The sequence below is a fragment of the Lygodium microphyllum genome, chromosome 23 (genome assembly GCF_053477565.2).
Source record: "Lygodium microphyllum isolate KBCC chromosome 23, Lygodium_microphyllum_v1.1.10, whole genome shotgun sequence".
In the NCBI taxonomy this organism is placed as follows: domain Eukaryota; kingdom Viridiplantae; phylum Streptophyta; class Polypodiopsida; order Schizaeales; family Lygodiaceae; genus Lygodium; species Lygodium microphyllum.
Genome location: NC_141157.1, coordinates 105,736,699 through 105,761,974, shown reverse-complemented (window position 1 = coordinate 105,761,974; position 25,276 = coordinate 105,736,699).

Sequence of the window (25,276 nt, the reverse complement as noted above, 5' to 3'; positions counted from 1 at the left end):
GCTAAGAAGGATAATCTAGCATAGAGAGTGCCACCATGGCTCCATGAAGGAACAGGTTGTAACAAGAGTATCCCAACATGGAATGTTAGCTAGAGATAATAGACAAAGCTCTAAGAACGGCCCTTATGATATGAGTGCTATGGAGCTATCTAGCATGACACCATTATATCACCTTGGATGCAAGCATGATGCAGAGTTATTAGTCTTGAGTCTAATTAAACAAAGAATAAGCCAAATTTTGACAAATGGAAGGCATAACCATAGTCATACATATGATTGGTTCCAATTTAATGAGGTGTAGAGCTTGGATTCTTTGTCACATTGGTTTCAACCAACATGACAATTCCATTAGGGATGCTACTATGGACTAGTCGCCATAACTTTTGGAAGTCATAAATCTAGGTAGAGGAAAGGAAAAAACAACATAAACCACTACTACACATGGTCCAAAAGAACAACACATATGTTGAAGTAGCAACCCCTTTCCCAAGGATTACACATGCACTTGATAGGTGCCATGCAACACTCATTCACATGAGTGTGGATGTAGTTGCACACTAGGTGATGAGTACTAGTGCCATTGTGGATAGCCTACACTTACCCACAAGGAGTGGCTCAATCTAGTATGATAACTCTACTAGGGTGCACAAAACTGTTGAGATTCAGCAATCACACTCACTAACAGCCTCTTTGTATGGAGCTTCAGGGCCAAGGACATGCAGGCTTACCTATCCCATATGCACAGTGGTGCCTACTGTAGTTTCCTACTTTCCTATAAAGCATTGTACTTGCTTCCTTTTCTTAATGCAATGATAGTACTCTTTTCTTTTCAGTAAAGTGTCAGTGTCATTGTCCACACACAAGATTGTGTTTATGAGTTCAAGTCTCAATCTTGAAACCTAATTCACTTGTGTGACAGTTAGTGTCTAAGTCTATGTCTACATGAGTTTTCTTCCCATCTTTGAACCACCATAGCCATGCTCTAGATCCGTGTTTCTCAACATGGTATTAGAGCCCAGTCGGGCATGGCTCAGCTCGGCTTAGCTCTCCTCTGCTCTCTCTCAGCTCATATTAATCTCTGGTCAACTCAGTTTCATTCCATGACTTCATCTCCCAACTCTACCTTCACTTGAGCTTCCATGGCAGCCATAGCCAACAGCACCCTGTGTCAGATTGAGTCGCTTATATCTCACTCCACAGGTCAAATCTCTTGGAGCTTCCTTCTGGAAAAGTGTTCCCCAACTCACAAAGCTTCCCTTCATCACATCAATCCATGACATTTGGCTATCTAAAGCTTAGCATTGTGAAAATTCCCCTGCCATAGTCTTCAACTGTGACCTGCAGGACATACCCTCCATGGAGCCTTCATATCTCTCTCTGTAGAGCATATCTTCATGAACTCTCTTCTAGACATATCTTCCTCTACTTAGGGCGCTCCCTCCTGGCACAAAAATCATCCACATTGTTGATCAACCAGCATGGCATTGTCAAAATTCGTGGCTGCAGATGAAATCTGCGCCTGATCTATTCGTCCACTTTGCGCGTGTCGTACATGCTGCAATTTTGATGAGGAGCATAGGGATTTTGAAGAGCTTGAAGTAAGCTTCATTTCTATAAAAAAAGTTATCAAAATGATCAACCACAGCTCCTACAATCTGCAAAAAACCAGGCCCCTATCTGAAACCCTAAACTGTCAGCCATAGCCAGTTTCATCAAAGCTCAAAAATCTCATCATTTTCTCTCTCTTGCCACTTGGAACAACCCACTGCCGCTCTAATCTACTGTCCCAGCACCAAATCAAGGAGGGGAAGGACCTGAGAAGATTGAAGAAGGATCGACGACCCCGAGCAAGGAAGATTCAAGCTCAAAATCAAGTCTCTACATAGTGTGTTTTCACACTACCATTACTTGTGTCTCTTGACACATTGTAATCTGCTCCACTTGTAAAATCTGAGAATCTTGGAGCTGATTTGCTGCCACTCCAGCCATCCAACATGGGAAAAGACTCTCTAAATGATCGGTTCAAGGGAGTCGGGTTTCACACCTGGCAAACCTGCATCAAGCTCATCCTGATGAAGAAGGGTCTCTGGGCCATCACAAATGGCAAAGAGAAGAAACCTCGAGATGCGGACCTTGTAGTTACTTGGCAGAAGAATGATGACAAGGCACAGGCCATCATTAAACTGGAATTGGATGACAGCTACATCCATCATGTGGATGCCTGTGACACGTCCCATGACACTCGGGACAAATTGGATACCTTATTTGGTGCACAATCAAAGTCGTCTAAGTATGGTCTATTGATTGAATTTTTTCGACTTGTCACTAAAAGAATAAAGAATAAGTGTGACGGTGACGGGCACCCGCCACCTGCAGTGTGCAGTGGCGGGTACTGTCAGTGTAGTAATACATGGGGTGGCACGGCGGAGGCGCCTTTACCCCAGCAACCTCCCACTTAAACGCAAATCTACCCCAGTGAGAGAGAAAAGAAAAGAAAAGACAGTACAAATGTACATAGGTACAAGGGATGAGGAAAGGCAACATCTCATCCAACGCCCATCAATCTCCTAAGGAAGGCAAAGTGCTCAGTAGTGAGGCTTTTCGTGAGCAGATCTGCAGGATTGATGTTAGTGGAGATCTTGACAAGGTCAATAGACCTGTCTTCCACGACACCCCGAATAAAGTGATATCTCACCTCAATATGTTTCGTCTTCGCATGGAAGACCGGATTCTTAGCCAACTGAATGGCACTCATAGAATCCGAATGCAGTGTAGGAACAACATCAATCCCAAGATTAGAAACAAGACGGCATAGCCAAATAGCCTCCTTGCAAGCCGAAATGATAGTACTCTTTTCTTTCTAGTAAAGTGTCAATGTCACTGCCCATACACAAGACTGTGTTTATGAGTCCAAGTCTCAATCTTGGAATCTAATTCACTTGTGTGACAATTTTTATTTGTCAAGGTCGATGTATTCATGAGTTTCTTCTTCCTCTTTCAACCTCCATAGCTTCCGTGTCTGCCATGCTCTAGATCCCGCACATTTCTAACATGGTATCAGAGCTCAGTTAGGCATGGCACTGCTCCTCCAGCTCCATTTTACTCTCATCTAGCTCAGCTTGAGCTCAGTCTAGCTCAGGTTAAGTCTAGGAGCTCATCTTCTACTCCTTCTCCATTTGACCTTGTGGCAGCCATAGCCACCCTGCACCTATCCTGCTTCAAGCTCTTAGATCTCTTCAACCAGACAAGATCTTGACAAGCTTTCTTCTGGAGAACTATAGTCCTGCTCCTAGAGCTCCTCTCTATCACCTCAGAGCTCAACATTAGGCCATTTCAAAGCTCAGCATTGTGAGTCTACATAGTTGCTGCCCTGTGTGTCTACCATAGCCAAATAGACCCTGCCAACTTTGAGGAGCTGGATCTTGCAATAGAGGGCATAACTCTTCACGTTGTCTTCTACAAAGTTGTTCCCCAGCTTCAGGCGCATCATCTTGTTGCAACATAACTCGACATTGCACACTCTATGTGATAGCATTGCTGAAATTCATCGCTGCTATCGGAATTACGCCTATTGACGTTCGAGTTGTTACCGCCATCGCTACAGGTTCGCGATGTTGACGACCACCACAGGGCATTGATAGCCATCATTCAAGCTTCATTTTGATTTTTTTTTAAATTGAAAATGATCCACCGTAGCTTCTACAATCAGCAAAAAACCAGGCTACCCCTAGAAACCCTAATGCAGAAGCCGTAGAAGCCATAGCCAAAGCTTCAAAATTCTGACATTTTTCACTGGCTGACACAAATAACGCCTTGAGGATGTGTGTGCTTTTGTGCGACCATTTCATAGGCAAAGTATTATCCCACTAGCGTCACGATAGCGTAAGTTTAGAAAGGACTAAAAGAGTCTAATTTACTATTCTAGGCTCAGCAACAAGGCCATCATAACTTGGTAAGGGATCCCTAATAAGTGTTGACACAAATAATGCCTTGAAGATGTGTGTGCTTTTGTGCGACCATTTCATAAGCAAAGTATTATCCCACCATGATTCTACCTTGAGAACCAATTATATTTGAGCTAAATTAAAGATGCATCAGCCTTCCATCAATTCTCTATGCCTCTTAGCATGCCTTGTCTCACGTGAATTGAGGGTGTTATTGAGCATGCATAGGCTCCCCATGTCATGAGAGTAATCTTCATCTTCCATCTCAAAGTTATTTTCAGCCCTCGGGGTGCGTGCATCCCTTATTTATTTGCTGGAGGTCATCATTTGCCTTAGTTTTTCCCTTATTCCATGCCATGGTTAGGTGCAGTCCTATTAGATCACCAATCACTATTTTGCATGTAACTTGAGCTAGGAAGCTTTGATTGGCCTCTTTTTTTTTTATCAAGTCAAAGCCAAGGATGTCCTCTTCAAACTGAGCATAAGCATGTTGCTACAGGTTTAGTACAGAAATTTCTGTAACAGCAAATCTGTAGTTATTTTATGCAGTCCTGCACCCTGTTCTGTTTTGGCCTGTAAGGGATGGGTAGTGCACAACTAAAGTGCCAAACTGATAGGGGGTTTACTGAGGTCTAGAAACACTCTTTGGGGCCTGCTCTTCAATGCTGGTACTCACTCTTTACCCCTGTAATCGACTAAAAATCACTACATCACCCTATAGGAATTCAAGAGAGCTGAAATATGGTCCCCCGTTTATTGTATGTCTGCAACCACTTCTCCCATGGCACCATACATTGCTTTAGCATACATATACATGGTCTACACCATAACATCACTATCGAGCATAAAAATGAGCATTCCCAAGACCGTTTCACTCCCATATGAGCATCATACATGCACTGTTTGTTGCATTCACTGTCATAACTGCATACATCACTGCATGTGTATCTAAAGATACATTTTAGCATTGATTCTAAGTCCCACATCATTGCAAGTACATTAGTGGTACATCAATATGACATATATATTAGTGGCATAATCCTAAGTATATCAATATGTCCTAGACATCAATGGTATCATCATGACATGCCAATTCTCACTGTCCCCAAAATACCTCTGCACCTGCAAACAAGTTCGCGCTTCGAATCACTGGGAGGTGGGCAAAGTGCCCCCCGGGCGGGTTGTACGCCCCTTCAAGGTCTTTGATGGCAAGGGGGGGTCACCCCTCTTTTGTCTTGCCACCTCGCCTGGCATCAGGCTTTTTCCTCACCCAGAATATACATGGCAGACATTTATTAATTAAACAATCAGCATGCTATGCATGGGAGCGTGGAAGTAATTCTTTCCATGAAGTTCATCCACACTTGAGGACCCAATTCATGTATAGGAAAAGTGTGGTGAATGTAGCTTAGGGAGACGGGTCTAACCATAGGTGAGTGTGACCTCCCTAGGTGTGTCCCACCCTTGATGTGCCCTAAGCATGAAGTGGGGGAAAAGGTTGGGGGGTTAGGAAAAAAGCAGCCGACCGACCTCGACACTGGACATGCCTAACTTGAGGACCCCTAGGTGTAGTGACTGTGACACTCAGTAAGTGAAGTGTATTTTCTTGCTTGCTATTTAATCTTCTTTTCCTCCCTTGCTCTTGTCTTCATACCTTTTCTTGTCCTTTCCTTTCTTTGGCTTTCTTTGCTCCTCTTTTTCTCTTTTTTTTGAACAAACAATCTAAATGAGGGAGCATGCTAAGAAGCCTCCCATTGTGGATACGGGGCCAACAAACTATGTGCTAGCTTGAGGGCTTTGCTGAGGAATGCCCTACTTTGTAGATACCCCTTTAACAAACAATCTAAATGAGGGAGCATGCTAAGAAGCCTCCCATTGTGGAGACGTGGCCAACAAAATATGTGCTAGCTTGAGGGCTTTGCTGAGGAATGCCCTACTTTGTAGATACCCCTTTAAGCTAGTTTTGACCTTGAGTGGAGTAGATGACAAAAATGGGTGGTTACACACGGTGAATCTACTGTCACTCATGTCCTCTAGGAGGTTCATGCAAAATGTTGGTAGGAGGGTGGCTCTCATCATGAGGTGCACCATTGCACAGCTATCAAGCCCATTGTTAAGGTCAAAAAAGAGGGGTGCTAGCCACTCTTCCTCTGCAGTAGGCTTTTGTTTTAATGCTACTCGTAGTAGTAGGAGGAGGTAATTACAAGTGGTGATAAAAGCAGGGTTGGGCATGAGGAGAATTCATTTAGGATTTTTGTTATAGAGGGACGGAGATCCCTTTTGGTAAAAATTAGGCTCTCTTCAGCCTCATACATCCCTGGCATCCAATCTAAATTACATGGAAAGTCTCCTAACCCAGCTTGCAGGGATAAAGCTAAAAATGGATGAAGATGTTTGTATTGGTATCTTGTTAAAACGTCTGCCTCCTGCCTATGATAATGTATCAACCACTCTAACCAATATGCCTAATCCTCAACTTGTTGATATTAAAGCCTCTCTACTAGAGGGAGAAAAGAAACTTAAAAGCAAAGAAGATCCTAGTACTTCAAAGGATGAACAAATGTTATATGTAAACAACAGATACAAAGGTAAAAAGGAACCGCTCTTCTGTGACTTCTGCAAAAGGACCGGACACACTGAGAAGTTCTGTCATGCCAGGAAGAGGTCCCAAAGGGCCTATCTTGCAGCTATGAAAGAGGAAGAAGACCATGGACCAAACGATGAATATGAAGATGAAGATGAAGATGAAGATGAAGATGAAGATGAAGATGAAGATGAAGATGAAGACCACCAGGATCGGAAGGACAAGACTCATCAGTCCTTCTACTCTCATTACTCTGATAGACTGTTTTAAAAGCCTTGTATTTCCTTGCCCTAATGCTTCTTGCCATAAGCTTTGTAAACTCCTCATGTAACGTAGCACTACAGTCCCTGTACACTTTGTGAGGCCCCTGTTACAGCCTCTGGATGTCTATCATGTTTTGGTGCCCACACTTAGCCTTTTCTGCAACAGCCTCTGGTGTCTACCATGTTTGTGGTGTGCCCACACTTTGCAGGTGGTTCTCATTACAGCCTCTACACACTTTGTGCCTTTCTAGTTGTGATTGAGGAGGGGTGTGGAGATTCAGCAATCACACTCACTAACAACCTCTTTGTATGGATCTTAAGGGCCAAGGACATGCATGCTTACCTATCCCATGTGCACAGTGGTGCCTACTGCAGTTTCCTACTTTCCTATAAAGCATTGTACTTGCTTCCTTTTCTTAATGCAATGATAGTACTCTTTTCTTTTCAGTAAAGTGTCAGTGTCATTGTCCACACACAAGATTTTGTTTATGAGTTCAAGTCTCAATCTTGAAACCTAATTCACTTGTGTGACAGTCAGTGTCTAAGTCTATGTCTACATGAGTTTTCTTCCCGTCTTTGAACCACCATAGCCATGCTTTAGATCTGTGTTTCTCAACAAAAACTTAGTTTGAGCACACTTGTTCACCACCAATAAGGCACATGTCACATCTCTCTCAATACCCAAAACCTTTATTTTAGTAGTCAATCACTAGATTCTAACACCACAACATGGCACAACTCATGTAAGCCTAGGCCATTTAAGGGTCATGACAAGTGGAATGAATGGAGTAAGGCATCAAGGATCACTAAGTAAGAGAGCCAAGTACATTAGGGCCAAATTCAAAATTATAACAAAAGATGGTTATACACTTAATGTGATACTTGCTTGAAATCCTTAAGGGTTGCAAAATCCCACCTAGGTTTAGGCGCTCTACTTGGTTTATCTAACACTTTTGGTATTTAACAACATATTTTTCTATAAACATTATGCATTCTAGACCAATAAAAGTGCCTACATACATGTGCATAGGTCCTGATTGAAATCCCTAAAGGTTGCAAATCCCACTTAGTTTTAGGCACTCAACTTGTTTTACTTAACACTTTTGGTATTAAATAACATATTTTTCTATAACATTATGGATTCCAGTCCAATAAAAGTGTCTACATACATGCACATAGGTCTTTCTTATCCCCATATGACCTACACTAGAACTATCATGACACTCATAAAGAATTTGGCATTTTGTGTATGTGTCGTAGAGTACACATATTGGACCCTTGTGAGGCAAGTATCCATCATTGGTGGTAAGTCCTTCCATCGATTCAACTCATCACTTTGTAAGAGAGGAGCCCTATGTTTGATTCATGTCTTGTGTATGGATTGATAAGGGACACATTCTTTTAAGCACATTTCACACCTTTTCATAAGATTGTCATGCTCACATTTGCCTCATAAATATTTGATTAAATCACTCTTTAACAATTGAAATGAGAGAGATGTAATCTTAGGCATTCTATATAGAGCATGAGCTAGAACAATGTATGTAGTCAAACTCATGAAGGATTTATACCCATCTAGCCATTCTTCCCTTCAAATCCATTTGGGAAGTAAATCATTTAATATTCTCTTGATCAAATACTACCTCAAATGTAGCATCATACAAGTGATTGTGCTACTTTTTCAAAGCATAAACAATTTCATAAAATTCATATTCATAAGTGCAATAATTCTACTACACCTTATCTAACTTTTGACTTTTAAAGCGACAAGTCTACCCTCTTGGAGTGGCATGGATCCAATGGATTGGCATTAGCATGAGTTTCTACTACAAATGGTTTGTGCGGATCTACTATAACTAGTATTGGTGCAATAGTGATATCTACTTTTGAGTTTATCAAAAGGTACTACACTTCCTTGTCTAATGAGAAACTATGATTTTTAGATTTCAATTTATTCATCATAGGAACATCTACCTTAGCATAACCTTTCATAAATTTTCAATAAAGTCCTACCAAAAAAATAAATATTTATAACTCCTCAACTTTTTAGACCATTGTTGGACCTTGTCTAGATCCATCTTAATATCTTCTTCATATATTATAGGGCCAAGATAATGAACTTCCACCGTGAAAAAGTCACAATTATTTTCCTTTGTATAGAGTTTATGCTTCTTGAGTAACTCAAAGACTAAACGAAGATATGGACATAAGACACTATTGATAAGTACCATGAATCCTATATGTGGGTTACTTAGCATAAAGGGCCTAACCAAAACCTCATAATGGCCTAAACATGCTCAAAAGACCATTTTGGGCATATCTTTTGTGTAACATACATGATGGTACCCTAATCTCAATTGAATCTTGCTAGTGTATTGTCTCCTTTAAGTTGATCAAACAACTCCTCAATACCATAAAATTGATATTTATTCTTTATAGCAATTTCATTAAGATCATGATAGTCTTTGCACATATGCGTGAACCCATCCATCCTCCTTCCATTAACAATATTGGTGAAGCCCATGGAGAAGAACTTAGTTAAAGAAATCCTCCTTGGAAATAATCAATTCATTGCTTCTCCACTTCACTAGCACTAAGTCGATAAGATTGCTGACGAGGAATGGGTTACTCCTTGGTAGAATGTTAACATTATGCATTACAATATATTCATGAGGTAAACTTGACAGAAATTACGAGGAGACATATTGTCATATTCCTTAAGTAATAGGCACATCTTATCATGAACATGTGGTAGAGGAAGAGAAGTAGAAACCATAAGAGAATGTTGTGGTGATAAATTTTCTTTTAAAGAGAGAGTAGAGAGATGTCATGTACTTACTTTATCATTAGATTCCACTAAAGAAATATGCACTCATCAATGTAAGACACAAGCTTGTGTAAAGAGATGCTCCACCTCTCGCACATTGCCACCCCCAACAATCAAATCATCCACGTATAATATAGCACAAAAATACCCTTGTCACTTTGATGCACAAAAAGTGAGTGGTTAGCATTTACAACATGAAAACCAATAGAGACAAGATAATGCGCTATATCTTGTCATACCAAGATCTTGATATCTACTTCAACCTATACAAGATTCATTTAGCTTACACATATAATTGAGGTAATGTATACTTCTATAATCCTATGGTTTCCCTATACACACTTCTTGCAACTCACCATGCAAGAATTAAATCCATTTGATGCAACACCCAATCTCTTGTTGCTACTACCACTACAATAACAACTCTCACACTTGTCATCTGTGCCACTAGAGCAAATATCTACTCATAAGAAAACCCATAAGTCAATGCATAACCTTTGGGCCTAACCTTACTTTATACCTTCTCACACTTCCATCTACATTATGTTTTACCTTCTAAATCCACTTGCATCCTATAGCTTTCTTGCCCTCAAGCAACATTAATAAATCAAAAGTCTAATTTATATCCAATGTGCCCATTTCCTCATCCACGGCTTTCTCCCAATGTACATGACTAAGAGCTTCCTCAAGACAAGTAGGATCAACTCATTTGATAACATCTTCCATATAGGCATAATGACAACCAACATGACTATCATATGTTAAATTTTGCATAAGATACCTCACTCAGTTGACTTGCACACCTTTGGAGCATTTTCTAGTGCCTTAGCTTTTCTTATCTTGGATATATGATCAAATAAAATTCAAAGCTCCTCATACATATTCTCATCTATGCCATCAAACTCACCATATATATGTGAGTGTCTAGCACACCAAGCTTATCACTTTTCTTCCCTTTCATGGCACATATTTTTAACTTGTAGGACTACTATCTATATGCATCCTACCACTTCATGGTCTCTCAACAAACCTACTAGAAGAAGGCTCTATCGGTCCACTCACTATATGTGATTGTGGACCTACATGATTTGTAACCATATTTTCTTTTACATAATCTCCCAACACCTATTTCATCAATAATGTAGAAACTACTCATCTCATCAAACTCACCCATGTCATGCATATAATGGGATTATAACACTTGTAAGATTTTTGCTCAAGGGAATAGCCGATGAACATATGCTTTTTAGCATTTGGGTCCAGCTTTTTCCTCGACTCAGTAGACACATATGCATGCATAATGCATCCAAATACCTTAACATGTGACAAATTTAGTTTCTTAGAGTAAACTTCTCCCCTAGCATCACATTATGCACTACAATAGTGGGAGTGTTGCTCATTATATATAGAGTTGTATAGATAGCTTTAGTCTAATAATAATGAGGTATGTTCTTTGCAACCATCAAGGTATTCCATGTTTTAGAAAATTATTAAATCCATTGGAGTACTCTACCCCTCCATTCGATCTTAGATACTACAAATACTTACAATATTTGTAGGACCCCACACATCTAAGTGTACACAAGAAGTGCATGTCTCCTTACATGTTTATCATGCAAAATATGTGTGGTTTATTTTATTTCCAAATTGGCTAACTTTTGTATATCAACCAATTTACACTTTGGTAAGCTATCGCAACTTCATGTCATGCCTACATGCAAAATTGTAATTGTTGTGCATATACTTGAAAGTTTTAATTTGAAGTACTGTATCTTTTCTCCATGATAATCATAATAGAGGCTCGATTATAAATAACAGATTGGTGGGGCTTATGTTCATGTATGCAACTTTCCTTAAGTGAATGATACTTGTAGAACTCACTTGTAACCTGATATGTACATCACTTCAATGTTTGACCATATTAACATTTTTTAGTTGCCTTTTTTGTTGTTGTTATGCTCTCTTTCTTTTATGAGATTTGAAAGAACTCTAAATGTGTGATTATGTATGCCATTTATGGTCTAAATATATCAACTAAATTTAGAGTTTGAGTATATGATATGTTGTTTATGGTGCCTTATTATCAATAGTAGTAAGAGAATTTGTCTACAAGTAAGCCATTAAAAAAAGGAACAAGATATGCAACTTAAGCATGACCATGACTTATTTATACACAACTTGTCATATGCATGTATGAAAAGTTATGGACCGACCTACGTGCTAGACAAAAACCATTTGGCTTCATTTGTTTATAGGCAACAAAATATCTGCTAATATAAGGAGTGCCTTAAAATAGGATACTTGACAAAGTTTGTAGGAGCTTGATTAATAAATTTGCACAAGAATGACATGATGAAGAACTAATAATGATATTGATCCACATGATCAAATGAATCTCAAGCAAATGAGTTTATATGATATTTATATGTAGGTCAAATGGTGATGTGAAAATCTGAGTTTGCCAAGCATGCTTGGTTAGACATTGCATGGTCTTAGGCTATGCCATCCCCCTTAAGTTTGCACAAGATTTGTTCAAATCCGCAAGGGTTGTGCATATTGGCATGTATAACTTGCGAGGATCTGAAGATGTGTGTATGGATAGGTGGGTGTAGACAAGTGAAATAGCAATCATTTGTGGATAATAAGAATGACATAGAAAGAAGATGAGAGGGGACAAGGATCGTAAGAAGAATGCTTTTGGGAGATATGTCAATGGGGTAGACAAATGGTGTTCCTTCTTTTGGAGACAAGGAGAGGTTAGATGACATTCTTCCCACAAGAAAGGGAGGAAATTTGGCAAGGGTGGTGTGTATGTAAAGCAAAGGAAGGACCACCTCGATCATGTATGAGAGAGAGAGAGAGAGAGAGAGAGAGAGAGAGAATCCAATGTGATCTTGCTACTCCACCCAACCTCCCGGCAGGGTCGATGAGTTTAGCATATTCTTTACGTTTGTCCCTTAAAGATGCTCATGAAATGAACAAAGCCATCTCTCCATCTCGCTTTCTAACTAACAACATTGCGCTGGCGTTATCGTCCTTGACGCCACCACACACGCCTGCCAAGAGAACCTTCGCAGGGGCCTAGCGTGTCACGAGACCAATCCTTAGAACATGTACACCTCGTTTTTTAAAAAAATGAGACATAAGAGCGCTTCCTTCTAGCTCTTCCACCACATGTGTACAAATAAAGTTACACATGCCACATTACATAAAGTTTCCTTTCTTTTGGGTTGTGTTTTCCACATCGAGCCTAGCCTCGGGGTTGAGCGCTCTGTCATTTGCCTCTACATAGAAAGCAACTAACCAATTCCCTGTTGCTGTTGCTCACTCCTTGCCCCAAAAGTGGTTTGTTTAACTATGATAGCTACCGCATGCGCAACATTACTTGTCTAAAAACAACACTAGTAAATGTGGGAAGCACACAATGTAGAATATAAAAGTACCAAATTGTATTGCTTCCAAAAAAATTGAAAGAAGGGGCCTTGAACTACAATCCTATCATTAGGGAGCTCAAGCTTGATAATAGTCACTTGGATCACTAAATTAGAGAATTTTCCAAAGACTATGATGTAAACGTGTGTGGTTTTGTCAACATGCAAAGTTGGGAACTATACTTCAAATAAGAACTTGATCGCTTATTTGCTTGGGGATAGCCACATCTACTCCTTATACACTCTATATGGACTTACTCCACTTGTAGATTTTTTTGGAAAATGCAAGCAAGGCAATAAGATTTCATTTAAAAGCATTATTTGCAAACAATCATTTTGGAATTGTACTTTTCTTAATAATTATTAGCCACCATAAAAGTACACTATTTTCCATTATAGGATTCTATATTAATATATCTCCAAGTTTACTTAGACTCTAACGGTTTTAATAGGACAATGTCTAGCAAAAGGTAACTTAACTAGGTTCATTTGGTAAACTAAAGGTGGAGGTGGAGGTGGGGTTATGCTTATCTTTACTCTGCTTGCTCCACTCCCTTCATCCTATTAGGACTTGCTCCACTACAACTACACATATTTTTGGGTCCATGATATCATAATGTTCTTCTTTGGCTCTCCAAGTAGAGTGGATGTAGTGAGCTTGGTTGGGAGAAAGTGATAGAGTGAATAAGGGTTTAGACATAGGGTTACTGGATATGAGGGTATTAGGTTAATGTTTGGGTAGGAAAGCAAGGCGTAGAAAGTTGAGCTATGAGAGTAGAGCTTAACAACAACAAGGTGACTAACCATCAAGTTAAGCCTTGTTGTTGTTCTATATCACAAATAAAGTTTTTAAAGCTCACTTTGAAGGAGACACATAGATTTTGAAGCACCTTCTACATATGATTTGGCATACAATGCCTCATTAATAGTGACGTGTATCCTCATTATTAAGACATGAGTAGGGCTGGTAGAAAGAACATAGGAGTGAAATTTGGTTACATTATATATTGATGTATAAGTCAATATGGAATATATGAAGAGTGGGGATGGCTATCCCCAAGCAGACTACTAAGATTCTCCACCAAAAACTATTTTCCATCTTGGATTGTCAGAACTAGCACCATAGATGAGAGGCTTCTCTGTAGATGTGAATAATTGCCTAAGAGCCATGGTGACTAGCTGGGCTCTTCGGATATAACCACAATGTCGTGGATGGGATCAGTGTCATGTGAGCCTAGACAAGGTCTAGAATATCTCTATATTAGTTTTAAGGACTAGAAGGGTAGCATGTACTATGCAAGTGCTTTGGATATATATCTTAGTATATGGAACAATTGTAGATAAGGTATAATATCATGAAGAAAATGTGTGTGTGTGTGTGTGTGTGTGTAATAAAGTAATTTTCATGTTGCTTTAATTAGGAAATTAGCCTAGTTTGGATTGGAGTATAAAAGCCAAGAGAGTGCCAATGTAAATAATCTTTTACTCATTTTTTACATCTCCACTTCTTGGAGCTTGAAGGTATTTCCTTCCCCACCATTGTAGGGGATGAGTTCCTTGCAGCAACCATCATCAATTGATTCTCAAGCTTCCATGGCTTCAACATGTCTTGTAATTCTTGGTTGTAAGACATCTTGAATTAAGAAATGGCAAGCTATGGTTTCCAACATTTCTTGTTATCTAGCATTTCATGTTAGTCTTTGTGTAAATTTCCATTGAAGTGGCATCCTTCATTTCAATTGGTATCAGAGCATGGACTTTGATCCATGGGAAGAGTCATTTTCATGGAGAATTTAGTCATAGGGATAGGTAGCATGGACTTTGATCCATGGGAAGAGTCATTTTCATGGAGAATTTAGTCACAGGGACAGGTAGTAGGTAACTGGAGCACCAAGATTTAGTCATAGGTTTAGTATAGTTCAAACCTTGACTAGTCAGAGTTCTCTACAACAAGTCAGGATTAATTTTGGAGGTTTTTTAAAGGAGATCTTGAGGAAGATGGAGGTTCTTGGCCGAAATAGCAACATTGTGGTCAAATGGAGGCCCATTTTGAAGGTTCTTGACCCTAACTGGAGTCTAAACGGGATCATACGAGTTAAACCTTGATTACTTTTTGGGACCAACTTCTCTCTCTTCTTTCTCTCAAGCTTCCCTCAAGCTTTCATGGTGGATCTTGGCTTCTCCTTTCTCCCACGCCCTTCAGTGACTCAAATGACCTACAAGACGAGATTCTTCAATGTGTAAGCTCTGTCAAGATTGTGGGAGAGAAGGAAGGAGTCTCACTTGTAGCTTTCTTGCTTGCACAATGGGGGAAGACACACAAGGGTGGAGGCTGAAAACAGTTTTTTTCTCTTCTTAGTTGTGTAAGCCAAAAGAACTCTCGTACAAAGAAATAGAAGAACCCTATATATGGGTCTCAAACCAAACTCAACTAACTAAGGTGGCATACTAACTGAGCCACGAACTAGAGTAGATAAGGATAGCTATCATGTAGCTATTATTCATGGCCGGTGTACCAACCGCATCTGCAACTGACACGTCGGTGACATAAATGCACAACGGTCACCCTGGCATATCACGAGTGGAGCTCGATATCTCAACACTCCCCCTCGAGATCAATCCCAATTCCTACACACCAAGCAGGTCTCTGAACTTGCGCAACTTCTCTGCGCCCAATGCCTTCGTGAATATGTCAGCTACCTGATCCTCTGTGCTAACATAAACTAGATCAATAAGACCTAGTAAAACCCTCTCCCGCACATAGTGATAATGCACCTCAATGTGCTTTGTTCTAGCATGATAGACTGGGTTATTTGCCAAGTGTATACTACTCATGTTGTCACAATAAATGACAACTGGCCCATCTGTAGACTGATACATATCATAAAGTAGCTTATGCAACCAAGCTACCTCACATGCAGCCATTGTTGCACCCCTGTACTCAGCCTCTGTGCTCGACAAGGCAACTGTAGGCTGTTTCTTGCTGCTCCAAGTGACTGCAGCACTCCCAAAAGAGAACAGATATCCACTGGTAGATCGTCTATCAGAAATGCTACCAACCCAATCAGCATCAGTGTATCCATGCAACTGTATCTGAACCCCAGTCTCATAAAATAGTCCATACTGCAATGTGGACTTCACATACCTGAGTATGCGTCTAGCCGCATCCAAATGCGGTTTCCTTGGAGCCTGCATAAACTGACTTACCAATCCAACAGCATAGCTCAAATCTGGCCTGGTAATAGTCATATAAATCAAACTTCCTACTATGCGTCTGTACATAGTAGGGTCTTCCAGAAGCTCACCTGCATCTGTGCTCAGCTTCACATTCTGCTCCAAAGGAACTGAAATAGGCTTACAGCCTGTCATCCCATATTTGGACAGCATGTCCAATCCATACTGCCTCTGCAAGAGCTGTATCCCACTTGGTGATCTAATCACCTCAATGCCCAAGAAATAACGTAGCTCTCCCAAATCCTTCATCTCAAACTTCTGCTTCAATAGCATTTTCACATGAAGGATATCTTCATCACTGTCACATGTCATAATCAAATCATCAACATAAATGACAAGTAGCATGATACCTTTCTCTGTTTTTCTCACATAAAGTGAGAAATCTGCCTTGGAAATCTGAAAGCCAATAGTGACAAGATACTGTCCTATCTTGTCAGACCATGCTCTAGGTGCTTGCTTCAAGCCATACAAGGCTTTCTTCAACCTGCAAACAAACTCAGGATGAACATCATGCACATAACCTGGTGGCTGCTCCATATAGACCTCTTCTTGCAAATCACCATGCAAGAAGGCATTCTTTACATCCATCTGATGTAAACACCATCCCTTTGATGCAGCCATAGCAATGACTGCTCTTACGGTTGCCATCCTTGCAACCGGACTGAATGTTTCTTCATAGTCAATGCCATATGTTTGTGCATACCCCTTGACTACTAATCTTGCCTTATATCTGTTCACAGAACCATCTGCATTGTGCTTCACCTTATAAACCCACTTACATCCAATTGCATTCTTACCTTTAGGCAAAGGTACCAATTCCCATGTAGCATTTGCTTCCAAGGCATCCATTTCTTCATCCATGGCTTTCTCCCATTTTTCTTTTCCCATGGCTTGCTCAAAAGAAGTGGGTTCTGGTTCCTGTATCACTTTGACCATATATGCATAGTGAATGGCTGTAAATCCATCATATTTCAGCCTATCCACAGGATACCTAACTCTGGTTGACCTGGGTAAAGTAGGTTCACTCCCAGGTGCTCTCAAAACATCCCTGGTCTTCCTTACTCCAGGTGTAACAATAGAAGGAATATCCAACTCATCATCAATGCTCTGTTCTGAGCCACTGGATTCACCATCCACATAAGAGTGACCTGCATTCACATCAAACATGGGCTGATCTACCTTCTCTTTTCCTTTTCGTGACACCTGCATACCACTATTTTCACTGCCTTGAGAAGATTCTCCTGATCTCAATCTGCCTGTCCATGGCGAAGAATGTGAACCACTGCTAGAGGACGCTCCCGGTCCACTAATATTTTGTGACTCCTGCTGTGAATTCTGTGCAGCATTACCATTTTGTGCATCTATATCATCTATCACATTTACTGGTTTATACCAGCTACTCATCTCATCAAAAACAACATCTCTGCTCACTGTAAACTTACGAGTAGAAGGGTTATAGCATCTATACCCTTTTTGCTGCAGAGAGTAACCAATAAAGATGCACTTCTCAGCTTTTGGATCCAACTTGGATCTCAACTCATCTGGCACATGTACATAGGCAATGCAACAAAAAATTTTCAAATGAGAAATATCTGGTTTCCTACCAGTATACCTCTCCTCTGGAGTCATCCCATGTATTGTTGCAGTGGGAGTCCTGTTCATTATATAGACTGCTGTAGCAACTGCTTCAGCCCAATAAAAATCTGGCAGGTCTTTTTCATTAAGCATGGCACGAGATACCTCTCCAATATGCCTGTTTTTCCTTTCTGCAACTCCATTTTGTTGTGGGGTATGACTGCATGAATATTGCTGCTTTATGCCATGCTCCTGCAGGAACCTTGCAAACTCATTTGAGAGGTACTCTCCCCCTCCATCTGACCTTAGGCATTTTACTTGCAGGCCTGTTTCTTTTTCAACCATAGCTTTAAGAGTTTTGAAATGCCCAAAAACTTCACTTTCTTTTTCATAAAATACACCCAAACTTTTCTGCTATAGTCATCAATAAAACTGACAAAATAATGACAGCCTCCAAGAGATACAGCTTTAGTAGTCCACACATCAGAGTGGATTAATTCCAATGGCTTCTTACTCTCTTGAACATGTCTAGGAAATGGTTTCCTTGCCTGTTTTCCAAACTGACAGGCTTCACATACCTTATGCATTTCTGCAACCTTGAATTTAGGCAATCCTGCAACAATATTTTGGGCCTGCATTGATTTAAGTCGCTGTACATTAACATGACCAATGCGTTTATGCCAGATATTAAATACATCTGACAGGTATTTCTTTTTCCCATCCTGCATAGACAAAGGAATTTTTCAAATCTGCACAATCGGATGTGCAGTATCATCACCAGTCTCCACAAATCCTGGTTTTTCCATTTTCCTTGCATCCTCCATCCATTCTACATGACCTGTCATGTGGTTTGATGCACCTGAGTCAACATACCATACATCATTGCTTTCTTCTGCACTTGTCACAGAATTGTTCATGTGCTGCACCATGAACAAATGCTCATTTCTGTCATCACCCTGTCTACTAGAAGATGCATAATTCCCTTGTTGCAGTTTTCCATTCATGATGTCATTCTGCTTTTTATAGCAGTCTTTAGCCATATGACCCATTTTACCACAGTAGTAGCATTCAACATTACTGTTTGCATTTTGACCTCTTTGCCATCCACCACGACCTCTTTGGCTCCCCCTGCCTCTAGAGTTACCACGTCCTCCTCCATAGGACTGGTTTTCTTGAGTTTACTGCATATTCTGATTTCTACCACGACCTTCAGATCGGCCTTCTCTACCTCTGCCTCTACCTCTTCCAGCATTTGAGTAGAAGACAGCTTCTTTTGAAGTTCCTCCTGAAGAAGATGCACCACCATTTCTCTGCTCCTCAGAAATTAGAAGAGCAATCAACTCCTCAAAATCAGGAAATCTTTCACGGACGGAAATAGATGTCCGAAACTGCGCATAATCCTTTCCTAGACCATTCAAGGTCACAGAAACTAAATCATCATCTTCCACTGGCGACCCAATGGAAGCAAGTGCATCTGCAATCTTCTTCACCTTCATGTGGTAGTCATTGATGCTCATATTTTCTCTTTGCACATTATGCAACTCTTGCTTGAGCTGCATTTTCCTGGCTTGAGTATTTGTACTATATATTTTTGACAAAGTATCCCATGCCTCCTTTGGCGTACTTGCATCCTGAATATGCACAATCATAGAGTCTGAAATACTGATAGACAGCCAATACATAACTTTCCTGGCTCTCTTATGCCATGCTTTAAATGCCTGCATTTGCTGTTGATTGGGAACATCAAGAAGAATTGGTTCTTCTTCATTTCCTGCAACAAATTTCCAATATCCTTTTCCCATAAGGAAATTCGTCATTCTAAACTTCCATGCTTGGAAGTTGTTCTTGTCAAGCTTTTCAGTGACAATCTGTGAGAGAGAGAATCAGACGCCATTACAGAACACTGCAAAAAGTTCTGTCACTGCAAGGAACACAGCTTCAGCCTCACAAGGGCTAATCTGCAAAACTGGCGAAAGTGGTATTTGACCACACAGTCACTTCCTAGTGACGATTTTGCATCAACAGGCAACAGGGATGATTCTGTAACTCCCAATGTCTCTGCACACAAGCATACGATGCAATCTCTGTGGTAACTTTTCACCGACCTGTAGAACAGTGGTCGCACAGCATAAAACAGGGCCTTTTCCTGAGTGCGTGCAGAAAACTTCCGCCTTCAATACAGGCCCCGAAATGGCCTCAAATTAAAAAAACAGGGTCGGCAAGGGCTAAAGCCCTTACCCGCAGCATATACTGCCCTTTTGCTTCACCGCGAAGGGCGTCTCAACCTGAGACAATGCACTCCTGCAACTTCCGGTTGTGCTACCTGCAGAGATCTGCTCCCAAAACAGAGAATGAAAGCAACACTGCTCCTCTTACCAGACCACCGCGAGCTTGGCTTGCTTTCTTGAGCTCCTTACCACGAACAAGGCTCTGATACCATGTCAAGATTGTGGGAGAGAAGGAAGGAGTCTCACTTGTAGCTTTCTTGCTTGCACAATGGGGGAAGACACACAAGGGTGGAGGCTGAAAACAGTTTTTTTATCTTCTTAGTTGTGTAAGCCAAAAGAACTCTCGTACAAAGAAATAGAAGAACCCTATATATGGGTCTCAAACCAAACTCAACTAACTAAGGTGGCATACTAACTGAGCCACGAACTAGAGTAGATAAGGATAGCTATCATGTAGCTATTATTCATGGGCGGTGTACCAACCGCATCTGCAAAACTGACACGTCGGTGACATAAATGCACAACGGTCACCCTGGCATATCACGAGTGGAGCTCGATATCTCAACAAGCTCTCAATAGAGTAGCTTAGTACTTGGCTTGTAGCATTTTCATTTTTGTCTACAAGAGGATGTGTTTGCACTGTTTATGCTGAACACATCTCCCCCTCCTCCATGAAAAAATTTCAATCAAATGCCATTAGCTATGACTAATCCAAGCTTTCACAAAAGCTACTCAAGCTCAAGCTAGTATTCAGTTCCATTTCCCACTCTCCTGATCATTCTTGATCTCCCAAACCCTGGCTATGGCAGATTTATGATAGCAGTGAGTTTTCCTTGAAATTTCTTTAAGAGATCAAAGGGCTTTAACTCTATCAAGCTTCTTGGAGATTTCTCAACACTCAAGGGATCAACATTGATTCATTCTTGGACTTGAAGCTTTAAGAATAGTTGGCTATGGAGTCAAAACAAGGTAGCAAGCTTTAAGAATCCAATTCTTGGATTATTCTCTTCAATTTCATGGCTTTTGCTCTAAATCACTCCAGGGATCTCTCTTCTACTTCAAGCATTCAAGATTTTGAAGAATCTAAGCAATGTATTCAAGATTGAAGTCCAATATTCTCTTGAACTACTAGTATGAAAGGGATTGAAGAATTTCATTGAAATCTTCATCAAATAGGCTTCTAATTTCAAGGATTATCATCTATACTATTCATTGGAGCTGAAGACTTGATCTAGACTCTATTCTTGGATCATATTTGGAGCTAATGTGTGGGATTATGGAGTCTATTCTTCTCTTGTGGATTCAAGAAGAAGGTCTATTAATCTTTGTGACTGAGGTTTGACTCAAGCAATGTCTTCTTCTTCAATCATTGAAAGATGTATTTCTACTACTCTTCTTTAATCTCTCCAAATCTTCGTTCAATTGTTGTTGCATTTTCTATTACTGAAGGAGAGGTTAAGTAGAGTACTTTTGCATTGAGCTTCAATTTTAGCATTGAATTGATTGAACCATAATGTTCAAGTATTGAGGCAATGAATCATGAATACCAAGCATGAATTGATTGATAAAACAACCCATTGAAATTGATGGAATCATTACTCCTTGCATTGTTGATTGATTAGTCCATATCATAAACCAATGCAATTTTCTTTTAATGATGCTAAAGAATTGCTTAACCTCTAACTTTGGGGTCTTTTGCTGATTCAATCTATTGAGAATACCCAAGAAAATTTGTAAAAGGTGAGCATAGTAAATCAGTGAGTCACTACTTACTATAGGTAAACCTTTCTCATCCTCATTTACATACATTTTACCTTCCAATTCTTACATATCATGGAAATATCAAAATCTTGATTCAGCCATGCATATCATGTCTTGATTTTTAGAACACTAGCGTTGCCATGTATATTCCGACTGAGGAAAAAGGTCAAAGCCAGACGAGATAGCAAGACAATAGTGAGGTGACCCTCCCTTGCTATCTATAACTCCGTAGGGGTGCACAACCTGGCCCGGAAGGAACTTTGCACACCTTGTGGAGTTTCACAGCCCATTTAGGTGCCCATTCTACCATTTTATCCCTCACCACAGGTGGTGGACCATGGAAGACCACTTGGGAAAAAGTGTATGAAGACTTATGGTACAAACAGGGCAAAATAGGGCAGTTTGTGATATCTTTGAACAGATATACAGGTCTACAGGTTCTTTGAAGTTGATTCTAGGTGGATGATTGAGCCTCCAAGTTATACTTCACTGCCCACATGTGGTTCTCGATGATCTATGATCAAAGGGATTTAAACAAGGTCCAAATAGTGATTCTACAGGTTATTACAGGTTGTTGTTTCATCATGGACAGTCATAAAGAATCAATTACAAAAATAGAATATTTTACTCTAAAAAATTGCTTCTTATACTCAATGCATAGAGGACAAAGTTAGCTTCAACCTTAGCTATAGAACACCTCATTTGGACCAACGGTTCTAAAGTTTTGGCCATTTTAGTGACAGGTGGTCACTGTAGACATCACTTGGACTAGTTAACCAGGTACACTATTTTGATCTGAACCAACCATATACTTCTTCCAAACTTGCTAGTTCAGTAAATCTAATATATCTAGCTTAGTTTGGAGCTATCAAGCACTTAGATTGGATGAGCATAGTTTTAGATATTGACCATTCTTTGTCAGGTAGTCCTGAATTATTACAGTTTCCATGATGGCAAGGAACAAGAAGAAGGAGCAGGTATTGGAGCACATTAATGATGGTTTAGAAGATTACCATGCTGAAGTTGATCCTACCATTGCAGCCACAAATCAGGGACAAGAATTTATGGGCAACAGCACAACTAATGAAGAGGCCCATTGGCCAAGGGTTCCTTATGACAATGAGCCTAAAACTGAAGTAAATGTTACCCATGATTCCAATGATTTCTAGCAGCTATCAAAGAAAATTGGTAACATAAATGAAGGCCTAATCCAACTCACATATTCAATGGATGAAAAATTTGGTAAGATGATTACACACATGGAGCAGCAAAACCATAGGTTGGATGCCAAATTTGAACGGCTGGTCACAATATTCAGCAACTTGGGTAACAAATTGCAAAGTAATCCACCTTCCCATGCTGAAGATGTACCTATTGTTCACGGCATTGTGAGGTTTACAACATCCCATCAGCATATATCATCCACTTTTGAACATGGAGGACCTTCTAAGGTGAATGAAATAGTACCAATTCTTAGAATAGGAACATGCCCAACTTTACTAATTCAAGAGATAAAGGACAACAAGATTATTCCCTACATGATGATAGAAATGAGCTTGTGCATGGATGTCATCCCTTCTACAAAGAGTTTGGTTCTCAACATACTCAAGTTCATCATGCAAGAGAAGATCAAGGGCAGTACTATGCACATGATAAAGCAAGGAAAGGAGATAGTTTCTAGCATGCTGAAGATCATGAAGATAGCTTGCCACATGGGATATCCACTCATAACCAACAATCACATGGGAACTCATTGTTTGGTCATCAATCTTTTGGAAGTAATGGAAATGAACAGCATTCATCTACCCCTAATCATGGACAACAAGCAATGAGTGATCATTTTAATAGACAACAGTTTTTTGGATATACAAACCATAATGGGTAGCACTATCATTATGACAAGGAATACAAGGACAAGATCAATATATCCAATTTGAAATGAGATAACCCTTCACCAACCAAACTTGAAGAATGGATCAGCAAATTGAAAATGTATCTCACTCTCTACCCATGCAATGATCAAGCAAAGATTTGTTATGCAGCCCTACACCTAGAGGGATATGTGCATACGTGGTGGAGATACATGAGCAAGATTGGAGAGAATTTTTAGTCTTGGGAGGACTTCAAATCATCCACCCCATGACTCAAGTGTTCGTGTCACCAATGGAGAAGGAAAGGCTTGAAAGAAAATGGTATGATCTTAGGCAAAGGAGTTCTACCGTGAGGGAATATTCCAGCCTATTTCTAAGCCTTTCCATGTATGTGAAAGGCATTTCCGATTCAGCCAAATGGAATAAATATATTTTTAGTCTTGATCCAAACCTTTCAGTTCAATTTGGGGTAGCCAAGCCTATAAATGTTCATGCAACCATTCAATATGCTGAGAGGTACAACAAAAAATATAGGAGAGATTTGACTTCATTTCAGCCCAAAATAGGAATGAATTATCAATCAAATCATCCTATGAGATTTGGACAGTAGTTCAGCCAACAAAGAGAAGGAATTAGAGGTGAAAACTAGTTTCAAAATAATTTTAGCAAGGTTCCAAACTATCCTATAGCTTATGCTTCAAAATAGGGCAATAATTTCATATATAATGCTGATCCAAAAGGAGAATTCAAAAGGGCTGAAGGTGAAATTAGGCAACATCCCAATAACAACAGCAACAAGGCACTTCCTAATGACAAATCCAAGAGTCTATGTTATAAATGTGGGGAGAAATGGTCTCCTAAGCACAAGTAGAAGTGCAAGGGATATATGGAAAAGTCTAATTTGCTGAATATTGAAAACTCTAATGAAGAGGAGACACAAGAATGACATCTTTTGCAAGTAGAGGCAGTTCTTACTTGTGATGAGATGCATGAGCATGATGACCAGGACACACAGGAGAAATTAGAGATAGTTAGTAATTTTCCTTATGATCCAGATGGTCCATTTGATCCTAGTGGATCAGAGAATGATGATCCTTCTATGGTTTCTTGTCAGTCCATGTTATGTTCTATATCTCAGGATGCATGGATGGGTTGTAAATGTGAAAGTACAATTCGGCTTAAAGGGTACTATAAATTCAAAGGTTGCCCATATTCTCATTGATACGGGTAGCACACATAGTTTTGTCAATGCCAAATCATTGTATGAGCTGAAGTTACTACCTCAAGAAATAGAAGCCCCACTAAAGGTACAAGTGGCTAATGATGCTCAAGAGTTAAGCAAAGAGTTATGATGACAGACTCCTATTGAATTATCAAAGTCTTACACTATTATGGACTTGATTGTTCTAGATATGGGTCCTATTGACATCATCATTGGGGCTGTGATTGGCTTAAACAGCTTGGAAATTTTTCTTTGGATCTAAATCAAATGTTCATGGAGTTTACTTGGAATGGACAGCAAGTAAAACTTAATGGCATGGAGATAAAGCAAGTGAAA